The sequence below is a fragment of the Microcebus murinus genome, chromosome 14 (genome assembly GCF_040939455.1).
Source record: "Microcebus murinus isolate Inina chromosome 14, M.murinus_Inina_mat1.0, whole genome shotgun sequence".
Lineage (NCBI taxonomy): Eukaryota > Metazoa > Chordata > Mammalia > Primates > Cheirogaleidae > Microcebus > Microcebus murinus.
Window position 1 is genome coordinate 34,160,105 of NC_134117.1, and position 26,733 is coordinate 34,186,837.

A 26,733-nucleotide genomic window follows, 5' to 3' on the forward strand; every position below is an offset into this window, starting at 1 on the left:
CCTAGAACTCTGCTACCTCCATGGAAATGTGGCCAGACTATCCTGCCAAAGAATGAGGGATCACATGGTCCCGTCACCCAGTATCCCCAGATGATGAGTCAATAGCCAGAAATGTGAATGAGGCCATGGCAGACTCCCCAGCCCCAGTGAGCCAACAGCTAATTGCAGATGCATGAGTGAAGCCAGCCAAGATCAGTCAAGCCGGGCCTAGATAAGCAGAATTATTATTTTACATTGCTAGATTTGGGAGTTATTTGTTATACCAAAAAAAGCTAGCTAATACCTTTAACTTCTCTGTACATTAATTGTCCAATATGTAGGATGCTGAAATAGGAAGAAAGTGAACAATCTAAAATTGAGTTTATAGATCTTGAAATAGAAGGAGCCTAGGAAGAGGGAAAGAAGGGAAGGAAACGTGTTCTTGTTCTGAGTAACTATTAATATTCCCAGAAAAATATGATTAAATGTGTGTACTAAAAATGTAAGGATAAAATGTCTAAAAAAGTGTCTCATGGCCTTGGTATAGGGAAAGATTTCATAAATCAAACACAAAAAGAACTAACCAGAAAAGAAGGATTCAAAATTGAGCTACATAAAAATTAAGTTACAAAAATTAAAATTAAGCTATATAAAAATTAAGTTTATCAAACATTAAACAAAAAACTATATTTGTAATACATACATCCATAGATGACTCATATCTAGAATATATAAAGAACTACTACAAAGCAATAAGCAAAAAGGCAAATATGATATAAATACTAGAAAAGACTTCACACAAGAGTTTAAATGTCCAGTACATATAAAAAAGTACTCAACTTCACAGTCATCAGGGAAATGCAAACTAAAAAATGATGGATATTATTATGCCCTCACTAGAATGACTAAAATGGAAAAAGATGGAAATAAAGTGCTGATGAGGATGTGGAACAACCAAAACTCTCATATACTAACTACTGTTAGGAGTACCAACCATTTGGTAAAGCAGTTCTACTAAATCTACTCAAAATTTACTAAAGCTGAATACACACAGTTTCGATGACACTTGCAATTTCACACCTTGGTATAATACCCAACTAAAATGTGTAATGTAGTCACTATAAGACAGGTACAAGTAGGTTTATAGCCTCATTATTCATAACAGCAAGACACAGCCCCAATGCATCACCAATAGCCAACAGTAAAATGGACAGCTAATGCAGTATATTCACAGTGAAATACTATATATGCTATATAGCAATGAGAATGAACAAACTATTGCCACGTGAAACAATATGGCTAAATCTCACAAATATCATTTTAAGCGAAAGAAGCCAAACACAAAAGAGTATGATTGGATTTCTATAAAGTTCATAAATATGCAAAACTGAACTGATCTAGGGTGTTAGAACTAAAGATAGTGGTTTCCCTTGAGAGCAGGACAGTGACTCAGAGGACACAAGAGAGAGGCTTCTGAGTTGCTGTTAAGTTTTCACATTTTCATCTGGGTTCTGGTTACACAAGGACATTTGATTTGTGAAAATTTCTTTGCATATGTTTCTGTATGGACATTATAGTTAATTATAAGTTTTACTTTAGAAATGAAACCAGTAGGACATAAAAAAGTAAAGAGAAGCAATGGATGAACAGAATAGGAGATATAATTTCCAAATCATTAAAGGAAACAATTGGTCAAAGAAAAACAACCAAAGAAAAAGCAAGAAGTAAGAATGGAAACCAAAAAAAAAAAAAAAAAAAAAAAGCAACAACAACAAAAACCACAGTAACTAGATAACAAAAAATTAAATTAAGTTCAAATATAATAGAAACTATAATAAATCTAATTGAATAAAAATCTATTGAAAGACAAAATTCTCAAATAATCTGATAAGGTTAGCAGTGTCTACCTCTATGCTGTCTACAAGAGACATACATAGAACAATGACACAAAAAACTTGAAAATAAAGGAAGGGGAAATTATATTGTAGATTAGCACCACCAAAAGGAAAGCAAGTACAGCAATTTTAATTTCTGACAAAATTAATTGGTAGGCAAAAAACATTCAAAAAGAAATTGAAGAGTATTTCCTATACCTAATTGAATGATTATAGATTTGTCAAGTTCTCCTTGTATCTCTACCAGTTTCAGTTTACATATTTTTGAAGCTATGTTATTAGGTATAGGAAATGCTCTTCTTTTTCTTGGTAGTAATATTCATTGGGGGTTGGGGGGATGGGGTGGATAAACTCATAACTAATGGATGTGGTGAGCATTGTATGGGGGAAGGGCATGCCTCTGATCTTGGCTTGGGTGAGGCAAAGGCATAACATTTAACCAAAGTGTTTGTACCCCCATGATATCCTGAAATAAAAAGAAAAAAAAGTCTATAATCATCGTGGGAGATTTTAACACACAAATCAAAGTGATAAAAATAATTAAATAAATATATAAATAAATAAATAGGAGGCTTTCATGTCTTTAACACACTGTGATCACAAAACTTGATGAGAGAGAGAAAACTGCTCAGCAGAAAATACAGTTTATTCTCAAATACATATGGCAACTTCACAAAAAACTTAACCATTTATTAGTCTAGAAAGAAAATCTTAGTATATTCTAAATGAGTGGTCATATCAGCCACATGTCTTGACAATAATGCGATCAACACAGTCAAGAAGAAAAGAGATTTTGAAAAAAGCCCATCTAATATGAATGCATGTGTTGGATATTTAAGAACCCCTGACATAATACAGCTTTACTATGCATTGAAATTCTATTTCCCAGATAAGCACGTTTGCTTCTGCTCATTACTTCCTAAAGCAAGCAGGGTTGGGATGCTCCCCATTTCACGGCTGTGTGATTGCACCTAAGATCCACAACTTGTACAAGTCACAGGACTAATGTGACTAATGCACAGGAAATAAAACTTGTTTTATTTCCTCCAGTTCACTAAATCTTACTTCCTTCCACAAAATCCTCCAGATGGGTCAGAGTTGCCAAAACCTTGTGAGTTTATGGTGACCAGGCTTCAACACCATTGTCTTCAGTTATCAAGTCTAAATTTAGATGATAACTATATTTTGCTACCATTATTTTTCTAAAAAAAATAAATCTCTCCCTTTTTGCCACAGATTCTTCTAAACCATGACCTCTTTTATGCCATGAGTGACAATGCGGTTCACATAGAGCCCCAAGTAATATCTAAGCAATAATATTATATTCAGTGCTTGTCATGTCTTTTCATGTTGCTCATTTCAAGTTCTATTCTAGCATCAATGCCAGTTTCCTCTTTCCCTGTTCCTTCCCCATCCCTCCTTGGAACCTTTTGCCACATTCCTGCCTGGGTTTGCATGGGGCAAAACACATTTATGAATTAGTAGCCAAATGCAACAGAGGTGTTACTAATTGGAATGAGAAGAGCAGAAATAGTAAATTAGCTTGATTCAATCATTTCACGATGTATACCTATATCAAAGCATCATTTTGTATGCCATAAATATATACAATTTTTATTTTTCAATTAAGAAAAAAAGAACAAAAATAATAGATGAAATCTTGATTTATGTTCTATTAAACCAGAGTAGCAGAATGGTTACAGTTCAAAGTGTAGTTTTCTAAACAATCCTTCACAATTAAGAAAACCACTTAAGCATCTTATTCCAACAATTTATTTTCATATATGTACAATTCACAATCTTGAATTGGTAGATTTTTTTACATCATTTATTCACTCAGAAAATCATCTAACAGTCTTATGATTGGATATATCCAAAGAAGTCATCGAATGCTGAAATTTGCAAGCCTGGCTATGCACAAAAGTCATCTGTGAATTTTTTTTAAACTTCCATTTCTATGTCCATCTACTCTTTATTTTTAACAAGCTCCATGTGTGATTATGACGTACACCCAGGCTTGAGAACCACTGGTTCAGTCTGTCTCTTGCCAAATTGTTAATCTTTGATCTTGAGAAACTGAAACTCCAAAAGTGTGAATGCTTCTAGTGAGAATCATCTTCTTACTCATCATTTAAGCATTTCAGTTTAAGAACACAGAGGCTCTCCTTGAAGGTTATAAGCTGTTGAGAGAATTTTACGGGTACGAAGTACGTTACAAGAGCAATTATGTACCAGCTATGGGTCTCCATTTTGTATGATGGGAAAACCATGAATCAGATGCACCAAATGTTTCAGCTACTCCTTAAATATAAAATGCTGGGTAAATTTCACTTTTAAGAAATTGTATTCATTCTTTCAGATCAGTTGGTTACAGTCCAGTAAAATTTAGCATCCATGGTCAGGGTCAAAAATGTAATTTTTTTTTCAAAACATGTTGAACTTAACTGAGAATAGTGACCTTATTAAAACTCTGACCTCCGCAGCAAAAGAGGAAGCAGAGATTCTCCTTCATTAAGGAGAGGAGAAACATAAACAGGAAATGCACAGGCAAGAGGAGAATAATCCACTTACACCTCAGGCAGAAACTGTCAATGCTCTGAACCCTTTTTCTTTCCTCCTTCTTACACTAGAATCGTTGCCCAATCACATTGCATTCTTTCCCACTGCAATGCCTTTGAAAGCTCTTTCCCTACTCTGTGATGAAGTACTTGTCTTATAAGATCTGGCTGGAATGTTACTTCTTCTGTTCTCCTGGTCCTTCCTCTATCTCCACAAAGTCTCTATTTAGCCATCCAACAATGCAGTGTAGCTATTGGTTTTATCTCAGCCTTCTTGCCTGCCTATCAATTACCTGAGAGCATCTCTGCGTTTACAATTCCTAGCACAGTGCCTGGCACCCAGAGGGGCTGAATAAATGCTCCATGAATAAGTGAGAAAGAATTTTCTTAATTAAATTTTCATTTCACTGGACCTAATTTACTTTAATTGCCTTGGAAAGTGACAACCAGAGAGAGAAAGAGAACTAGGTGTCTCCTTGGGGTTCATGACACCACAATAAATCTGCTGACCTTTTAAAACAATAGACCTAAGTCGCTGTCTGGCATCTGCTTTCAGCAATTTGCCAGCAGAATTCTATGACTGGGTAGCTGTGGTTTGGATCCAGGAAGAGAGAGAGGAACCTGGAGTGAAGAACCCAGGAGTGTGTAACTAGGTGAGCCAAGTGACTGTTTCAAAACTCAGGCATGTTAGCTGTGGTCTGGCAGCAGGTATTGATCCTGCCTCAAGATCAAGAGGACTGGAGTCAAAGGTCAGGACACTGGCATAAATCCCAGGAAAGAAACTATACAGGGGACAGAAAATAGAGAACAATGGTCTCACATTCCTAGGACCAAAGGACTATAATAGCCGGGACTCTGGTTACAAGAGATAAAATCCCAAAACAAATGTAACTGCAAGAGAAGATGTGGAAGAGCATATGATCTTTCTGCAAGAACCCAAAGCCCGCAATGGATGCCTTTATAATTTATCATATTGTCTCTTTTCCCCACTAGACTGTGAATAAACTCATTTCAACTAATTCCTCATTCTATCTTTAATACTCACCAGAAGCCTAGCACATGGTTTGACATTTAATGTATAATAACCATAATTTTGCTGTCACACTGACCTCTAAGAATGGGAAATCATCTAGCTTAAACAATCTTAGTCCTAGAGCTAAAGATGAGATTTTAACCCAAGAGGTTTTACCATATGAACTTCAGGCTATTTCTAGGAGTTGATTCTGTCATCATAAGACATTTTTCTCCTAAATCTTGTGTGCAGACTAGAGGACCACGGGTGGTAGAAATGAATAGTTATTGAGAGAATGGGGGGAAAACACAGAAAGAATCTACCTTTTCTTGGTGATGATACATTCCAACAGTGTATTATCTAATGCCTGGGAAAGTAAAAGCTTATTCAATTACACTGCAGTTTTGAAAGGAAATCTACTGCTATTCTGACTGCTCATTGCTCCAGACAAGCTTGGATGTCCTGGCTTGTATTTGGAATAGCAACTCTGATACAGTGCAAGATTTCTGAGTGGCAGAATGATATCAGCTTTTTGCAGAAGTTAGCTCCACTTTTATTTTTAAAAAATGTTATCTGGTGAGATTGAGCAGTAACTGCATATGCATAAAAATGCCCCAGCAGTCAAAGAGCTGTAAAGTATCCACTATATCAAATTGACTTACACAATAGAGAAAGAAAATTCCTGCTTTTCTTTCAGCCTTAAATATCATTAAATGGGCACTAGAAAAATTCATTGCTTTTCTTTCTTGATTTTTGTCACTACCAGTTCAGACGTAAGGTTATTCTTGACGGTAAATGAACATCCCACCCTATAGCATTTCTTCACAAGGAGAATATGAAATTCTTACAGGTATCTCCTCATTCATTCCATGTGTTTAATGCATTGATTACTATTTTATATCAGACATGGGATATGGAAAGATGAATAAGTCAGAGTCCTGGCTTTCAAGGAGCTCAAAGTCTACTAAGAGAAAACAGAGAAAACAGATAGCAAATAATATCATGAGTGCTACAACAAAGGTTTTACAGGTAATGTGGTATTATGGAAGAAGAAACCTCTAACTTCACCTTGGTGGGGAGATGGGGATTTGAGAGGACTGAATATGTTGAGAAGGATGTCATGGGAAATTTACCTGCAATGCATTGGGAATTTTGGAGGCACTCTCACTCTGGGGTCCCCTAAGATCAGTATGTTCCTATTCAAATAGTAAATCAGTAGAATAGTTCATTGCTGATTGCAAATATATATAATTCTAGGTAAAATAAAGATCTTGAATTTATAATTTAACATGAACTATGCCAACAAACCATGACAAAGTACTAATTTAATTCACACAAAAACAAGATACTTTAATCTAATTGCCACAAAAATTGTTTTTCCTGACTTTAATCAATTCCAGGTTTACTCTCTTCTAAGGACCTAGCCAAAACAGCAGTGAAGGTTTAATAACAAGAGTATAAGCCCTGACAAGGGTTAAAGTTGGTAAGCATTAGGACACAATGACATCAGGAAACCTGGACACATACTTTGCCAGGACATCTGGCAAAGCAATGGCTGAAAATAATACACTTTGGAAAATTATAAAAATGGTACAACTGATGGATGGATAATATGGATTGTTTGTCATTACAGCCCAATGTACATGGCTGTTTGATCTTTGCTTCAGATGATTATCATCAGATTGCATGCATAACGAAAATAGGGAAAGGGTCCACTGGCCCCATTTACAGAACTTAAGGACCTTTGGTAGTTATTGGGGATACCAGCACAGGAATGAAGGTGGAGAACTTTTTCCTTATAGGATTTCCCTTCTTTTGATTTTATTTTCTAATTCTATTTTGGTTCTCAGTTCCAATGTACTAAAAATAACTCTAAAGATTGCTACCCAATATCCATACCAAAGTGATTCAAGTCCATGAAATGGATAATAAAACATATCTACTTTCTGAAGAAGTTATTCCCCATTATCTAATAGTTATCACATGAGATAAATACATTTTTTAAGTAAACAATTTTAATTTAAAAAATTAACATGTACCCTATAACACTAAGAAAGTATATATTTAAAAGACATGTAAGAAGATATTGTGAAATCAGAAAGTATTAAGATGTGTACAAAATATTTAGCTCCTAAGGAGGTTCCAATTCTAAATTCTACAGCAAAGATTCTGGCTATGCTCAGGATGGTCACTGTGGTTTACACTCTGGGGTGAAGTGAAAGGCTTTGAGCCATCCCAAAGCAATGGTGAGTGGATCAATCAACAATTTAATTATACAAGCAACACATGTTCTTTGTAGGAAAATCAGAGACTATCAAGAGGCAGAATGATAAAAAAGAAACATCTGTAATCCCAGAACCCATTAGATAATCATGAATATAGCCTTTTAAGGTATATTTTCTAAATGTTTTCATGTGCTTTAATTACAAATAAAGGAAAGAATTATACTCTACAAACTTTTTACAACCTGTTTCTTTTTATTTGGCAGATTATTTCAAGGTGAATGTTATAGTGTTCTAGGAATTTATATTATAATTTATTTAACCAGCACACTATTGTTAGATATTTGGATTTCTTCCCAATTTTGTCAATCATAAACAAATCCACAATAAACATGCTTATAGGTAATGAATCTTTGTATACATCCTAAATTTCATTATGGTAGAATTTTTAGAATTGAGAGACCAAGGTATGGGACCATTTCTTAAATTTTTCCAAAATATTGCCAAATTTCCCTGTAGAAACTTGGTATCTACAAAATATGAGACTGCTCACATCCACAGTGTGGTTATTTATATTTATGGACATTATTTCTTCATCCCAAATGGCCACAATATTCCAATAACCACTGAAGGATTCTTGGATGGTCCAAAGCTCACTAGAATGATTGAAAATAAAGTTCATTTCCTTAGAAAGCTTTCTTTGTCCTGTGTAGTTACTACATAAGGCTATCATGCAATCCTGTTTAGATTTCCCCAGTTTAACACAATTGAGAATATTTCACTTACGGATTCTTGCCACAATAGGCTACAATTTATGCTAAATCATGTGGAAGACTTCTTGATGAGAAAAATTTATATTGAGTACAGATGTTGAATGATTTAGCATTTAAACATCGGCATTCACACGTGGCACTATTTGAATTATGTAAGAATTTGGTTCAGGTAAGAGATGCTTCAAAACACTTTTGTTTCCCTTTAAAGCTAGTACTTGAGCATGTTTAAATGGTCATTGCATTAAAATCAATTAATTTGTTAATTTCCCCAGCCACAGAAGAAAATGTTAAGAGGAAAAGTCGATTTTCAATCTGTGGAGAAAATGACTGCAGTGCCATTTTTAACAACCAATTACAATCGTTGTCCTACAGAACACCTGGGCTGCAGTCTCAACCTGGAGTCCTTGTGATTCTTTTTTTCTTCTTTTCTTTCATTTTTTTTTTTTTGAGAATAAAAAAGAAGAAATTACAAGAAGCAATTCTGTCTAAGTAAAGGAAAGAATTAAAAAGGAGAGGGCTTCGTTTTGAAGCATTCACAGGACACCATGGACAGCTCCCAAGCACTTGAAAAGAAAATCTCACTCCACAGACAATAATAAGAATAAATTCTCTTTGGATACAGCTAAGACAGATGGGGAGGGCGGGTGAGGGGAGGAAATCATAGTACATTTTTAAAGCACAGGCTTTGTAAGCTGCATGCCCTTAAAGAAATAACTTTAAATAATTGAGGTGAATTCAGCAGATGGAGATTTTGTTACTCCCTGCTTATGTTTTACGATCTTTTAATTGTGGTAAGATCTGCTGTCTGACCCCAGAGTGCAGAGGTTCTACCTTTCTTGGCTGTTTGAAAAGACTTTGTTTATCCAAGTACATCCCAACCTAACAGCTAAGGAGGCAGCCAACATGACCCAGGACTGAGCTGAACAGAAGAAACTATACAGTCATGGGTAACATAGCCAGTTTAACTTAAACTTGGATCTCTTAGTTTCCAGCCAGGGTTCTTGAATCATTTTATAAAAAACTTTCCAAACTATAGACGTATTTTGAGTGTTTTCTCTTTATTCAAAAGAGTTCTCTGTTTTCAAAATTTCACAGGCTCCAATTTCAACTTAAAGTTATGCTTCAAATTATAAGATCGGAAGAATAGGCTCCACATGTACTCGCCATCAAATTGGCTCTGACTGATCAACACTATGGTGTTCACATAGTAGTAATATTCTACAGGGATTAGGGAGTTGCAGAGGGCAGGGAGGGGGTGAACTCATGACTAATGGACGCGGTGAGCATTGTAGAAGGGAAGGGCATGCCTCTAGCCCTCGCTTGGATGAGGCAAAGACATAAAATGTAACCAAAATGTTTGTACTCTCATAATATCTTGAAATACAAATAAAAAAAATCCTGAAATAAAAATAGAAATAAAAATAAAAATATATTCTACTCAATTAAAGTTTAATTTATAAATTTTCCAGAAAAAAATATCTAACAGCCATCAGATAGATAACACAATTCAGCATCTTTATTAGAAAACCACCTTTTTAAATGTAGTTTAAAAATAACCACCATGTAGACTAAGCCCCTTTCATTTCCAAATTGCTCATAAAAGTAAATCATAAAAATAAATCACAAATTCAATTTTTTCCATCAATGAATCAACCATTTTTCACCTGCAAAATTGCCTTTATTTCCTTGGTAGCAAAATTAAAAGATTAAAAAATGAAAAACTTGTTATGTTTTGTTTCCATAAATTATTTGTGATTTGTTTGCTAATTTTGCTGACTGTAAATATATTTAATACCATTTTAAAAAGAAAGTGGTTTGTCACAGAGATAACAGTAACAGTCATCCTCCTTTATATGTGTCTTATGTTAAAATGCATAAAGTTGTTAACTATTTAATCTAGTAATAGTTCTGTAAAGCACTATTTTTTTCCTATTTTACATGAGTAAACAAGCTCAGAGATGTTAAATTATTTGCTAGTATGTGGCAGAGTCAGATATAAACTCAGATAAGGCTCTAAAACATGTTATAGTTGATGTATCACTAAAACAATGCTACTAAGCTTTGTGTGTCATAATTTCCACATGGCCACCTCTAGATTCTTCTAAAAATGGAGAGGCAGTTTAGAAAACATCCTAATCCTTCCTTTTTATCCATTTGTCTATTCATATATTCATTTTTTTCAATAAATATTAATACTTAATATATGATTGCTGCATTTGCCACTGTAGAATCAAGATGACTAATTGTATGGTCATGACCTTCAAGATTAAGTTTGGTGAGAAAAATGTACATATTTTTTAAATTAATTAAAAGAGCCAAATATAAATGTATATGATGTCAGAAGGAACAGTATAATATGAGATCCCAGAAGAGAGGATGACTAAATTAAAGAGATAGAAAAATCTTCACCAAGAAGACACCAATTTTGCTGAGTTTTGGCGCATAAACAAGAGCTTGCCAGTACTTTCACCTTCTACTTTCAGTAATTTAACAATTCAACAGGTAACTTTTAATAATTCAACAGGTAACTAGACAAGTTTAAAATATCTTTCATAAGTTTCATCTTCTTTATATACATAGAAATTATAAATAGTTTCAATGTGTTTCGTTTGGTCATTCAAAGGAATAGAATAAAGACAATTTGTTCTAGAGAAACGCCTTAAGAGTTTGTCACACACTATCAGTTGACAGGAAAAGAAGAGGGAATTTCTCTCTTTCAGAGAAGGCTGGGGTCCCTGAGTTTGAGTTAGAGATTTTTGGGTCTTGTTTGTTTTATTTTGTTTTGTTTGTGGCACGTTATAAACAACGTCTAGTTTCCTTGATATCAGAGTTGTCTAAGGAATTAGGACTAAGGAATACATTAAATCAAGAGAGGAGAGAAGAAATGTAGAGTTTCTTTAACAGGGTTGCATTTTGCTCTTTATATTTCTTTTGCTCTGCTAACCATTTGCATAATGTTTCTCGTTATAAAAAGGAAAAGTCTTTTTGTGGATCTGCTAAATGGGAACACCTAAAGAAAGAGATCATGTCTTTTTTGAGTCTTTGATGCTTTGTGGTGGGCTTTGCAATGTAGGTGCATAATAAATATAGGTTGATTTAACAGGAGATCCCAATCTAAGCTTCCTCCTTTCAGATTTCATTTCCATTCTCCCACTCTGCCACCTATTGGCAAGAGAAACATCCTCTGGGTGAGCTTATTTTAAGCCCTTAAACTTCAATTCAAATGAAAATTATCCACCAAAAAACTGATATACATTATCTTCTCCACTACATGTTATACATTAGGAGAGGAAAATACTGATGACCAGTTAATTCTGACAAAGTTTGGTTGGTAATGTAGGTTAAAATTGTGGCAAAGGTGAGTTTTGAGGTTGAGGAATTAACATAGGATTCTCTGTGCATCACATTTATAGTCCTATACTTAGCATCTAGACCCTGATTTATACTCTAGTAAGTGATTCCGCATCTATGAGCCTTCATTTTCTTCTACATCAAAGGGAAAAAGGATATCTTTACTGCCAAACTCACAATGAATTTAAAAGATAAGATAATAGAAATGTGACCACTGAGCTATTTATTCCCATGGATTTTATCTCCACCTTTCTCCACCTACCCTTTCAACAACAATCCTTTGAAATAGCTATTACTTTCGGTTTTTTTCTCATTTTCCAGAGACAACAGAGTCCTGGAATGGTGATGATGATCCATGAAATGCAAGTGAACTTGGAGACAAATTGCACATCTGGCCTTAATGACTAGAGCCCAGAAGTGGCTTAAAGAACCACAGCAGAACAGCCACAGCCACTTGCATTTATTTACCTTTGTTGTGACCCTTATCACATACTGAGCTATAGGGTGTGTGTGTGTGTGTGTGTGTGTGTGTGTGTGTGTGTGTGTGTAACTGTGTCTCATATTCACATAATGCATTACACAAATTTGGCTCTTTATGAATGTTAAATGGATACACTGATGAATTAAATAACTTTAGAGATTATTTAGCACAATCCTTTAACTATACAGATGGGTAGACTGAAGCCCCAGAAATCTGTGCAATAAAACAGAGTAAATCAGAACTGGGCTAGAAAACACTCTGAGGTTCTGACTCTAGGTCTCTCTCACTTTCCACCATCATTTACTCTCCTGTTCTACTGGGAATTCTAGATTGCCAGAGTCCTAAAGCAGATTGGACCATTATGGTCCCCTGAAGATCTAGAAATTGTAACTCTCTTTCTTTTCTCACAACCCAAATGAACTATCAGTGGCTGTGCTGGAAGGGGAAGGTCAGCAAGGGTGGGAAGCGGTGGAGCTCACCTTAGTATAATAGCAATGGGAAGACATTAAGTACAGCTACCGGCCAAACCTACCAATGGCTGAAGGCAGAAGGTTTGGTGTGCACAGGACTGAGCACAGAAAATAGGATGACCTATGCTGGACAGTGACCATGACTATCTTTGGTCCAGGTAATTTTCAGTCCTGGGAAGGCAACACGTTTGGATATATAAGAGTAGGGGTTAGCTTAAACAGTGCAGGTGCTTTGCTGCAACATATTTCTACCACGGGAAAGACCATTCCAGAAGTATTGTTTCTTAATCATGGCCATATCCTTTATATAAAGAAATGGCTTTTCCGTATGTATAAAGCTGGTGACTGCTCAGCTAGCTTTATTTATGAAAGCAGCCTATCCTAACGTACACCATACCTGATGCATTTTATTGACAGTGGAGCAAATTTACTGTTAACAATGACTTAAGGATCAGTTTGGCCATTGTGTATGCATCTCTTTGAGCACAAATTATAATATCAATTATGTCATGAATAGCATTGTGCTAAATACTTTATGCTTCATTTAACCATCACAACAACCCTATGTAGTTGATTTGTATTGCAGATGAGGAACCCCAGCTTCAGAGAGGCCAAAGGTCTTGCTTGGAGGTGTATAGGTGGTAAGTGGTAGAGACAAGTACAAAATCCAAACTAACCACTGAGCCTCTACCCTTAACCAGCAGTCTATCAAATCCAACCTTAATTTTCTTTTACATGTGCACTTGACTTATTCCTTCTGCTAGACTGCAAGCTCTTGGAAACCAAGCATCAACTCTTACTCTGTCCCCTCAAAAATATCTGTGACAGTGTTTTGCAGGAATGTATCCTAAAATGGTGTATGGCCAGACCCCAGGGTTTATCAAATAGATGGATAGATAGATAGACACATGGGAACATACAATTATTTGAAGAAGGGACAATGAGAGGAGGGAGAGGGTCAGTGGGCTAGCACAGAGAAAAAAAATAGCATCTCAAATTTAATGCTTGAGTTCTAAGTTCTTTTAGCCAACTCTAATAATAAGATATGTCCTTGCAAAGAAATGGCTAACGTCTCTCCTGATTTACACATAAAAAGATTTATTGCTATTGTCGCCTCTGTAAAGCAATGTAAGATCAACAGGATTAGTGGCATTATACTGTGCTCTCCACAGAGTTTAATGCCATTTCAGGCTGTTAAAAAATTTATAGAAACAAATAAGAGAGTCAGCTGAAGCTCTAATCCCCTCGAAGTGAAGAATAGCTCTCAGGCTGCCATTTCCTTTGAAAATACAAACCCAGGTGATTGCAGTTTGCAGGTGACACTAACCTTCCTCTTGAGCCTTGACCGTAGAAAGGCTTGCTGGGCAGATGTGGAAGAATGTCTGAAGACACTTGGGTGTACGGGCCAAGTCCCATTTCTTCATTAAGCCTATAAGCATACAGAGCAAGGAGTGCAGGGGTGACAGTGACATGATCCTTCCTCCCCAAGGACGAAAGGAACTTGGAGATAAAGGAGGTAAAACTGCCCTATGAATATTAAGGTCCAAAATCATCCCATAAGCATGGATAGGCAAAGTCCCTTGAAGGAGACACAATGGCTTCTAGGCTATTAATCATTCCCCCATTCACTTGTGCATTTATAAGTTTAAAAGACAAAATATGTCTATCAGAAGGGAGATTCATTACCAATGAAGCCTAGAAAACCAGGTTTTTCTCAGATCAATATTCACATCGTTCCACCTAGGGAGAAGAAACTTTGTCCCAAAGATGCCAACCTGTCTGCTCACAGGGGCAATTCCACACTTCCATGGAAAGACAGGCATCAGGACCACTCCAACAAGTGATTCTTCTGATTCTCTCTCCTTAGTATATAGAATCTCAGACTCAAAGATGCACATCATTTTAAACATCAATAAAGAAGAAAAAACATGCTGCAATTATACCATGATATATCTTTCTTATAATAGAGACTCTTCTAAATATTAAAGTAAAGGGTTGGTTTAGGCTTTGTTTTGTGTATTTTCCTTTTGCCCACCACCACTGCAAAATCAACTCTCCTCCTTTCTCCTTACTGCTTTCTGCCACGGATGCTTGACCTGGGTAGGCTGCCTCAGCAGTTCCCAACATGTGGTCCCCAGACCCTTGGGCCTCCAACAGATTTTTTCAGGAAGTACACAATGGCAAAACTATTTTTATAATAATACTAACACATTATCTGTCTTTTTCACTGTGTTGGCATTTGCGTTGATGGTGAAAAAGCAAAGGTGGATAACACTGCTGTTGCCTTAGCAGGCATCAAGGCAGTGGCACCAAACTGTACTAGTAGTCATTGTATTCTTCACTTGCTAAGAATTCTCAGTTTTTAAAAAATGCCAATTTCATTTAAGAATATCTGTGATAAAGTAGTAAACATAGTATTAATTTTATTCAATCTCAAGCATTGAGTCCATGGCTTTTTTAATATTCCATATAACAAAATGGGAACATGAACCAGGCGTTGTGGCATGCGCCTGTAGGCCCAGCTACTCAGGAAGCTGAGGCAGGAGGATCACTTGAGCCTAGAAGTTTGAGGCTGTGGTGCATGATGATTATGTCTGTGAATGGCCATTGCACTCCAGCCTGAACAATAGAGCAAGACCCCATCCCTGGGGGAGGGGGTGAAAAAGAATGATTTATCAAAATGGGAGTATGCATAGAATACTTCTGCAGCATACCAAAACATGATGGTTGCCGCCCAGAAAAACACAGGATTGTTTGAGCCACAAGTTGAACTACCTGCTTTTATCATGGAATACCATTTGGGAAAAAGACTAATGGACAAACTGCGGTTATTCAGAATTAAGTATTTAACAGATATCCTCTCAAAAACAATACAGTGAGTCTGTCACTTCAAGGAAAGCTACTGATGGTATTTGTTGCCAATGATAAAATTTGAGGTTTCAAACAAATATTAGAATTTTTGAAATCTTTTATCTGCTATAGTGAGGTTGATAACTCCCAAGAGTTTAAAGATTTTTCAGGTGAGATCCATGTTGATATTAACAAATGTGATTTTGTATATTGTCAAATGTGTCAATATTTGGTAGATCTGCATAATTCACCAAGCCAATATTTTTTAAATAACTAAAGCATAAATCATAAATAACTACATAAATAACTACAAAATCATGCATGGGTAAAAGGTACATTCAACATACAATCTTGATCAATGATTTTTAATGTAACCAGGTATAAAAAATGCATTGATATATTTTCAGATTCCAAATTAGAATAACCTTTAAGAAATTACTTGTTGAGCTTTGGTGTATTATTAAGAAGAATATCCGTGTTTATTTAAAAAGGTAGTTAAAATACCCCTTACTTTTCCAACTAAACACCTATATGAGGCCAGGCTTTCTTCACACACATTGATCAAAATGATATATCACAGCCTTTTGAATGCAGAAGCCAATATGAGAACCTAGTTGCCTTTGATTAAGCCAAACATTAGAGTCATTTTCAAAAATACAAGACAATGTCAGTCTACTCACTATTTTTTATAATATATAACTGTTTATCATTAATACATGTCATTTTTATTAACATGTTATGGGTTTTTTTATAATTTTTAATTGAATTTAGTTTTTAGTTTCCTAGATTTCATTTCCAATATGGCAAATATCAATAAATATAAGTCACATAAGTAAAAGTTTTTTGGGGTTCTCAATAATTTTTAAGAGTGTAAAGAGTCCTGAGACTCAAAAGTTTGAGAGCTGTTGGATTATATCAATGCATACTCTAACTTCTGGATTCCAACTCCAGCAAGTGATCGGATATACATACATACATATATATATATATATATATATGTATATATATATATATATATATATATATAGAGAGAGAGAGAGAGAGAGAGAGAGAGAAGGAGGTGGGGCTATTTATTCCCCCAGCTCCCTCCTTGAAGGGTTACCTGGACCAGTAGGATCCCTTCTCCTCTTGTAGGTATCACACCAGGCCTCTTCTCACAACTCTCTCCCTCTGGCCGCCTGTAGCATCACCCCTCCTTCCGCCTAGAAGTGGCAAAGGCTTTCCTGTTACCAGTTCCAGGAAACAGCACTATCCCATGATCTCTCTGTTTCCTGTTGGCTCTCAGCTGATGGAGACTGCTTTAAGCATTTTTATCTTATACACACATAGACCTGAAAATCTAAGGAAAATAAAGATTATTTCTAAAATTTTTTCATGGTACCAACGCGATTCTTCCCAACCACTTTTTGCCTGAGAGTCACTGATGTTCTTCTTTTTCATCCCGTATGCCATGACGATCACAGTGAGTTCACATTTCTTTTCTTTTAAAAAACAGCTCCGTTGAGATATAATACACATATCATACAATTCACCCACGTAAAGTGCATAATCCAACAATTTTTAGTTTGTTCACAGTCGTACAACTATCATCACAATCAATTTTAAAACATTTTCATCACCCAAAAAAGAAGCTCCAAAACCATTAGCAGTCATTCCCCATTTCTCTCTCCCTCTCACCTTTCTTATCCCCCCCATCCCTTTGCCCCAGATAATTAGTTATCTACTTTCTGTCTCTCTATGCTTGCTTATTCTGGACGGTTTTTTTTTCTTTTTCTTTTTTTCACATTTCTTAAAAGAGTAATCCACATTTGTCTCCAGGATTTTCTCCCAAGGTGCTGACCCATTTTGCAAATTTTGATGCTGATGCTTTTGATTTTATGCCTATGCAGACTTTAACAAGCTGCATTTCGATGACTACCTGGCTAACAGCAATTGTAAGACAGCATTGTCTAATATATATCAGAATTTGGGAGATGTTAAAATATGAGAATATGTATGTCTTAGAATTAGTGAAACACAGTCATTTAATTCCATGCTCAGCAAGCAACCTTCTAATTATTTGGCTTCACGTGATGCTTCATCCACTCCCAAAATCCTTCCATTATTCATCACAGGCACTTTAAAAATCAAGAACAACTTGCAAAATTATAAGGGATTTTGAAATTCTTGGCTCCAGTGAAAGACAGGCATTACCAGCCCTACTTGGCATGTTTTAACAGATGATTTGGACTTTCAGTTCAGAGCTTTCTCACTTCCGGAGAATAGAGGATCCTCCTCCCTGAGCTTAGAAGATGCCTGGCCCTTTCTGGTGAGACCTGGTGTGACTTCCCAGCCTCACGCCATAACCCCAGAACTCAGACATCCCCACGGAGGAACTGCCTGGTCTCTCTCCACCCCGCAAACCCTAGCCCTGGGACAGATTCCACAAAAAGATTCTCCTTTTGAAATTTTGTCAGGTGTTGCTTAATCTCTACCTCTGACACACACACACACACACACACACACACACACACACACTGTCTCTCTCTTTTTCAAAAAACAAATATGTCATTCTGGGCAGCCAGTACAACTGCTCCTCTTAATTAAATTTATTCTGTTTACCTCGGGCCCTCTCTTCATAATTAGTTTTCAATTGCTGCTTTCCAGCATCAGTCACTGTCTCCCCATATCCCTCCAAATTTAAGATGCAGAATTGTTGTTTTCCAATTTTTGTCAGTACATTCCTGGCCCATCATAAAGCCACCATCGACAAAGCCATCTTTGGCATCAACCTGCATACACTTACTTTTCATACAGTGAAGAAGGGAATGTGGCTACAGTGTGCATATAATTCAGCACAAAGCAACATTGTTTTTAACATTTATTCAGTGCTTACCAGGCACCAGATATTACTGTGCTGAGAATTGGCTATGATTTTATCATATACTCCTTTAAAAACAGCAATACAACCAAATGAACTTAACTAATGATAAACCTTGAAGCTTAGAGATTGATAATCCATCCTAAAATCGCAGGGCTGATAGATCAGCCGCCAGGATTGAGCCTGTGCTTCTGACTGCAGGGAACAGACTCTAGGGCGCTTTCCTTCCGTATTGACTGCATATTTACTAGCAACTACTTTGAGCAAGGCTCTGCTCTAGGCACTGAGTGGGAGATAGAACACAGGAAAGGTGTGCTCCCTCCTCTCAAGGTGTTTATTTATGCTCCAGCAGGAAAACCAGAGCTGTGTATGATAACATTAGCACCTGGTACGATGCAATCTGCACTCAGTGAACGCCAAACAAAACACTGGGAGAGCTCAGAGAACTCCAACCGAGGAGAAAGTAGGGCTTCCGGAGGAACTGGCATTTGAACTGCACTTGAGTGATGGGTAGGATATAATGAGAAAGCTGTAAAAGGAGCAGAAAGTAGGCTGAATGCCTAGGGGTCTCGGGGAGGGAAGAAAGGGAAGCCGAGAAAGAGTTATTTATCACCGCCTGCCACTGTGTGTGATTCTGCCGCTTGGATTCACGGTCAGCCCAAAGTCAGAGCCGGGATGGGCAGCTCTCTCCGCTCCGCGCCGCCACCGCCGGTCGCCAACCATCTGCAGCTTCGCCCTGGTGCCCGAGGCCGGCAACGAATTCTTAAAAGGTTTCTCCGTCTCCGGCGTGTGATTCCCTCACTCCGGCTCACACTCTGGCTGTCATTTCATACAGCCAGTCTGAAAGAGGTGGACTGCACGGAACCCTGGAGTTATCACCGCAGACTGTCAGGACAGCCGGGCCCGCAGGATCGCTGGGGCCAGGGGGGCAAGTCTCCGGTGGGGCCACGGTGCCCCCCTCGCCTTTGCCCCAGGCCCGGAGCTTCCCGCGCGCACTTCCTCGCAGACTTCTTCAGGTCCCTGAAGGCATTAAATTTTTATTAACTGATCAACACCTAAGTGTACATATAGGAATAACATTTATCGGGTGTCCGGCAGGTAGGGGGGGGAGGGGAAGGGTATATACAAACATAATGAATGCGATGCGCACCAACTGGGGGATAGACAACGCTGGAAGCTCTGACTCGAGGGAGGCAAGGGCAATATATGAAATCTTAACATTTGTACCCCCACACTATGCTGGAAAAAATAAAAGAATAAAAAAATAATAATAATAAAAGATAGCACATGTGAAAAAAAAAAAAGTATTTCTACACTGGTCAACCCTCGACATTTAAAATAAGGAAACCAATGCGCAAAAGCCTTGACGAAGGCGATGAAGCTAGTTAATAACAAAGCTGAAATTAAAGCTCAGAATTTCTTCTCATTCCAGTGATTTTCCCAGCTAAATCATAGCTCCTTTCAACCTTGTTAAGTGAAGCAGGAGCATGCAGAATTTGCAGAGAAATTCTAACACGATATTCAAATGGCCACAGATCTTATACAGGAAATCAACAGTTATAAGCTTTTCCCTTTGCTTATATCAGCTTGTCACTGTATAGACATCAGTTATTTAATTTTGTTTATTGATATACACTTATATTCCCCCTCAAATTTACATTATCTTTCACAGATACATAAAATACACCAAGATAACATTAGAAGCAGGCAATAAAGAGGAAGCAGGTGAATACAATGATAAGGAAATGAAATCAAGCTGGGAATGAGGCTAATATAAACTACATACCATGAAGCACTATTTGCTTGCTACAGGGAAATGGTACATTTGCCTTCCAATATTCCAACAGTCAATGTTATTTTTACTTTATTATCACATAATTCTGCTTCCCAAAGATAAAATCAAACTATTTGTCAAGCAGAAAAACAAGTTAAAGTCAAAAGTTTCACTTAAGAGGCCTGGAATCATGTAATGTAGTGAACCAGGCCGTCCATACTCTCCAGATGTTTCTGATTATCATCTGGCGATTGCACTGCATAATTTACTCAGGTTATTCTATGGCACCTAACCTGCGCACACAAATCCCCAAGGAAACTGGAAGTTTTGGCAAGGGTTTCAGAGGTAGTGCTCATAAATTTATTCTGTAAATAATTGTTTCACTCATCGATGTATGAAAAACGTTCAAATATGTGTAGATGCTGTTGTAGTTATGAGATACCCTTGATTTAAATTTGATATAGGATAATGGAAGTTTATTTTCTCATTCTCTGTTTGATAATAGATGCTAAAAGTATAATTATCATCATGGGTGATAGTGGGGAGAAGGTCTCCAGATGACTTTGGGATGTGGAAAAGATCCTCATCTTCAAAGGCAGGACCAGTATGAGCACTTGACTCTTTGCAGCCACCATTCATTCTGAAATGTCCAGTGCCTGTGCTGTACCAGTTGTCAAACATCAGCATTCTTATTTTTAATAAATGCTGATTTTACTATCTCCCTTGTTAAGAGAAATTGGGAAACACTTATCTAGAGGATTTAATATATTATCTATCTATCCTACAAGCTCTTCTCTGTAAATATTTTTCTCTTGACTAAGAGTTTAAACAGAGCACTAGAGAATTCATATTTGCAACCCTTGACAATTACCTGGCTGGCTTGGGAAATTTTCCTCTTGCTACTTAAATTTGAAATAGTGTGTCTTCACTGGCACCTGAGCTAGGGGATCAGTTGACATCTTTTGTGAAATCTGAGAAGCGTAACATGGATATATATCTCACCTACATTCTAAAAAGGGATTTAGGCCACATGTGGGAATAAAGCTAAGTTTTTATTCATCTTTATACCTGCTTCCTCCTACCTTATCCCTACAGAATAAAAGGCAATCCATATTCCAGAAGTATCCAAATAGCATGGCCCAAACTGGTTAAACACAGAATATTTCACAGCCAAGTGAATCCAAATGCCTTCTCTGCCGTTTTAAAATGTTATTTGTGGAATGACTAATTTTAAGCTATGTTATTTCCTGCTATTCCCTTCATGAAAAACATGTGCCAAGACCATGGAGTGAGATGACCTGCTATGTGAAATTATTGAATAAGAACTAAGTAAAAATCAGTTGCTCTCTATAAAATTGTTTTTCAGTTTAGTGTACCTAATATGTAGTCTTTCTGTTCTCTAATGATTAGATGACATGTCGAGTTGTCTAGTAAGAGCTCTCTTAGATCATGATATTGAAAACATAGCAACATTTTATATATATGTATAAAAATTTATCCCAATGTGTTATCAAATGATAAGAAACTAATTATAATAAAATAAAGGAAAATTAGGACAAAGCCATGCTTAATCTCACTGGAAAAGCTATTTCCTATTTGATTAAGAGGCACCCAACTCACTCTGAGTTTTGTGAAATGTTATATTTCAGATTCTACATAAGCACCAATCACTGAGTGTTAGGCAGGAAGGAAAGGAATTTATTTTAAATTGATTTAACCAACTTTTTGTTTACAAACCCAAAGCTAATGGAAGATCAATAAAATAACAACTTTTATAAGAACTAATAACTAAAATAAAAATGTTATAAAAATAGCTAAAATAATAATGTTATAAAAATAACTAATAATAATTCTATATTATTCCTGATAGGTTTCTGTACAAAGTGAATATCTCATTACATATTATATCAATGGCTAGCCTCTTCCTTATCTAAAATATTGGCTTGAGAAACTCAGACTTATAATTGGAAATAAAATAAATTGGCTGATATTTTGAATAAAATATCTTTTAAGTAACAGGTTTTAGTTATGGGCTATAATGTTTTATCTTTCCCTAAAATGGAATCTATTATACTCTAGGCTTACCTAAATTGTGCAATACCTATAATTTGCTACAGGCAAATAAGTCAGCAAGGAACATGGTCCACCATTCAGTGTGTGCTCTGAGCAACTTAGGCAGTTGCAGATAGTGACTTCCTGAGTGATTTCCTTAGTTTGAGCTTCATGATCACACACCCTGGGGAAGAACAGTCAGTCAAGGGGTAAGCAACTTGCTCTAGATGGACCTCAGAGGCAGAACTTGCACCTTCCTCCATATAGTGTATGGTTGTATTTCTAAGCATAGGTATTCTTTTCTATTCCTTCCTCCCCTTACTTTATCAAAAATACAGCATTACTACAATGAGATACTACATCTTATCATTTAGATGGCCATTATAAAAACAGGAAGAACAAACTAACAAGAGTTGGAGAGGCTGTGGAGGAATTGGAACCCAGATGCTTTGTTGATGGGAATGTAAAATGGTGTAGCTTCTATAAAAAACAGTTTGGTGGTTTCTCAAACATCTCAACATAGAATTACCATATGAGCAAGCAATTCCATTTCTAGGTATATATCCCAAAGAGTAGAAAACAGGGACTCCAACAAATACTTACACACCAATGTTCATAGCAACATTATTCACAATAGTCAAAAGGAAACTAAGTATCAATCAACTACTAAATGGCTAAACAAAATGTAGCATATACATACCATTATAACCTAATAGCATATTATTCATCCATAAAAAGGAATGAAATTCTCATGCATGCTACAATATAGATGAACCTTAAAAAATTATAATTAAAATGTGGTATATCCTCACAATGGAATATTACTCAATCCTAAGAAATGACGGTGAGCTAGCACCGTTTATGCTATCCTGGATTAAGCTTAAGCCCGTTATCTAAAGTGAGGCGATACAAGACATGGAAAATGGGCCCTACATCTACTCGCCATCAAATTGGCACTGACTGATTAAAACTATGGTTTTCAAATGGTGGCAATGCTCACCAGGGATTCGGGAGGGGGGGAACCTAATCTTAGGGAGGTGGCGAGTATTTTGGAAGGGAAGGGCATGACTCTAACCCTTCTTAGGGAGAGGCAAAGATATACAATGTAACCAAAATGTCAAAAAAAGAATCAAAACAAAAATTTTTATCGGGTGGTGGGCAGGCAGTAGGGGGGAGGAGGGAAGGGGTGTATGCTTCCATAATGTGTGTGATGCACACCACAGGGGCATTGGACACATTGGGGGGAGGGAGGAGGGGCAGGGGCAATATTTATAACCCTAACAATATTCGTACCTCCATAATATGATGAAATAAAAAAAATTTAAAAAAAGATTAAAAAAACCTTATACTAAGTGAAATAAGCCAGACACAAAAGGACAAATACTATATTATTCCACTTATATGAGGTACATAGAATAGGCAAATCTGTAGTGACAGAAGTAGAATAGAGAGTACCAGGGACTGAAGGGAGAGAGGCAGGGAGAGTTCTTATTTAATGGGTACAGAAACTCTGGGACTATGAAAATTTTCTGGAAATGGACAGTGGTAATAGTTACAGAATTTTGTGAATGTATTTAATGCCACTGAATATGTACAATTAAAAATGGTTAAAATAATAAATTTTATTTTACATATATTTTACCACAATTTTAAAAAATACAGCATTAGAAGCCATCATGTCCACCCTGACTCCTACCCCCTCCCCCCCAACACCCTTAAACACCATGATCTCTCAACCATTCATTGCATCCAATCCAAAGGCACTGAAAGCACTTCAAGAATCCCTGAAACTCCCTGTCCTGGGAAATCCTGATAAATTCCCTGTGAGGTAAGGCACGTCCCTGGCAGGATACCCTGGAATATTTTCCAGGTGATGGTTTCAGGTGGTCACTGGTAGGCTCAGTAGTTGTAAACAAGTTGTTTTGAATCAATGGCTTGAAACGTGTGACTGTTTAAATTCAATTGGTCTAATTAGGTTATAAGAGAATTAGGATATACAAGTATAATTTAAATCTTTATAGCACTTGAACATTATTGGTTGAAAAAGTGGGAATTTGAAACCATGGGAACTGGTTCCTTCTGCATACCCCCTAAACCTCCCAACCCCCATCCCAAGAAAAATTTGACCCTAAGGTAAAAGTTCTCTATCAATAAACAAAGTCTCCATCAAGGAGCTACTTTGACCTGTAAGGATGCAAATTATTGGCTACTATGCTTTTCTTTGCCATGACAGCACATGTGTTCTGGTAAGACACTAGGTAAATAAGAACCCAGTGACTCTCCCCCAGGTGTACAAACATCCTGGTACAAATTAACTATTTGCCACCTAAGCAATAACTCTGTGTCTTCTTCCTCTCTTGGCCATGATGCTAGTGCAGCATTTGTGGCACTGTGCTCAGTGGCATCCTTACTTGGTGTCATCGCTTCTCTTGATGGGTAAGAAAATACCTATAGTTGAGAACTCCAGCCCTGGAGTAAGATGGCTTAAAATCAACAATTATTAGAACTAGAAGGACCTCCAAGCCTGCGTAGTCTAATTCTTTCATTTTACAAATGAAAAAACCTGAGGCCAGGAGGATTATAAACATCTGCCTGGGTCATACTTCTCCTTCGTGGTAGTTAAGGGAATGGCCCTCAGAAGTCTCTGCTGTAGGTTTGGTGGCCTTTCCTCAAGAATATACTTCTGTTGTGGACACAGTAGAGGCCTCCAGCCTTCTGCAAAGTATTCATGACTTTGGTGGGTTTATTCATTTCAATGATGGCTCAAATTAGAGGGAAATGTGTTTTTCTCTCTTAGAACTGTTTGCTCTGAGTCATTGCTCAGGGCAGTGGCCTCCATTGGAATGATTCATGTCATCATAGCCATTACAAACTCGAAACTATTAAAATGTCACTGGTCCTATGATGTATTATATTTTATTTAAAATAGAAAAAAATGCAAATTATTCAAAAATGATATTTTTCTATACCTTGCGGCTGGGATGTGATAGTACCATAAGAAATTCCAAATGGCAGCTTTTAGTTCTTTTTTGATATCAAAATTTGACCAATGATCGATTTTACTTGCTAGTTTGTTTTGGAAATCTAATAAAACATGACCGTAATTGAGTTTGTGGCTTGGACTCCATGAAGTTTACCAATGCTCTAGGATTTATCTCTCGTCCCAAAGGGCGGTCTTCTATACACAGTGCCATATGTTACGAAGAAGCAAAAGACTAGATTCAAGTGCAGCCTTCATCTTGAGCACCTCTGGGGCCTTAAAAGAGCCATCAGCTTTTCTGTACCTTGATTTTCTCATTTCTGAATTTTTTATACCAATTCTTATCCTGACTTACCTCATAAGGAATGTTATGTAGATCAACTGAGATTAACTAACTTACTCAAAAATGCTTTAAAAACAATAAAGTGCTATACACATTTAAGAAAATAGATCTCTTAATCACCTTCACCCCACAGAAAGTTTGTGAAAATTATTCAGGCAGGTTGTAAAGAACTCAAGCTCTATGGTGAAGTAGGTTCCTTGGATAAAGAACCGAAAGGGAACGCAGCCTTTATGTTAACTAAATCACCCAGTGAGTAAGTATTTATGGATGGTGACTGTGGACAGAGGTTGGTGATTATGGACAAAAAATCAGCAAAGGGGTAGAGGCAAGTGATGGAAAGTAGTAGTGTAGACTGAACATTGAGGTTAATCTAGAAAAAGGATTGGGAAAAGCAACTGAAGTGGGGACAAAGGGAAAATACAACATCAGTTAGTGAGGTAATAGGAAAACTGGGAAAATTTGGATAGATAAATAGATGGATACCCCCTACTGCAGACTCCCTTCTTTTTGGCACATCTTAGTCTTTGTACCTTATGTTAGTGAATGATCCAATTAAGTGTTTAAGAAACACCGCTGCTGTATGCCAAGTTCTGTTCTAGGCCTTGGGAAAATTAATTAATGAATAAAATGGAGGAAATCTCTGACCTCATGGAGTTTACATTTTAGTAGAAGGCAAGGTAAGGAGGAATAAAATAAGCAATAAATACCTAGAAAATTATACAAGAAATTGTAATTTAAGAGAGCCATAGACATTATAAAATATAAGATAGAAAATGGCAAGTGACAGAAAGGGCCCTAAATTAGCTAGAGTGGTTGATGAAGGACTTTCTGAGGAAAGGAGCTCACATCTACTAATATTTTAGTTGCAAATAATAAAAATTCATATCAAACTATATTAAGCAAAACGAAGATTTTATTGACCCAAGAAGGTTGATAGGAATCTGGGCTAGCTTCATAATTAAATGAGTAACTGCAGTGTCCAGGATCTTAGGGACACAGAAATGGTAAATCAAACCCAAAGAACTCAACCTTGTTTTCCACCTCTCAGCCCTTCTAGTCCTGGCAGCGTCAGATTCTCATCCTCCCATTTGGGCAAACTCAGTAGAAAACACATTGTGTTTTTTCCCAGAGAT

The 26,733-nt window shown here is 36.8% G+C and overlaps 2 long non-coding RNA genes across 6 annotated transcripts in view; one reads left to right on the forward strand and one right to left on the reverse strand.

Moving 5' to 3' along the window:
• Window positions 1-7,607: 7,607 nt before the first annotated feature.
• On the forward strand, window positions 7,608-9,470 carry LOC142875639 (uncharacterized). The gene is made up of 2 exons (XR_012922950.1): window positions 7,608-7,690; window positions 8,712-9,470. It is a non-coding gene; the product is annotated as an uncharacterized LOC142875639 (long non-coding RNA).
• An 8,984-nt stretch (window positions 9,471-18,454) lies between these two features.
• The window catches only part of LOC142875640 (uncharacterized), a 241,448-nt gene continuing 233,169 nt past the window's right edge, over window positions 18,455-26,733 (reverse strand). For all 5 annotated transcript variants that reach the window (XR_012922953.1, XR_012922951.1, XR_012922952.1 and 2 more), the window contains one exon: window positions 18,455-19,471. This is a non-coding gene — a long non-coding RNA (uncharacterized LOC142875640). The remainder of the gene's footprint in view (window positions 19,472-26,733) is intronic.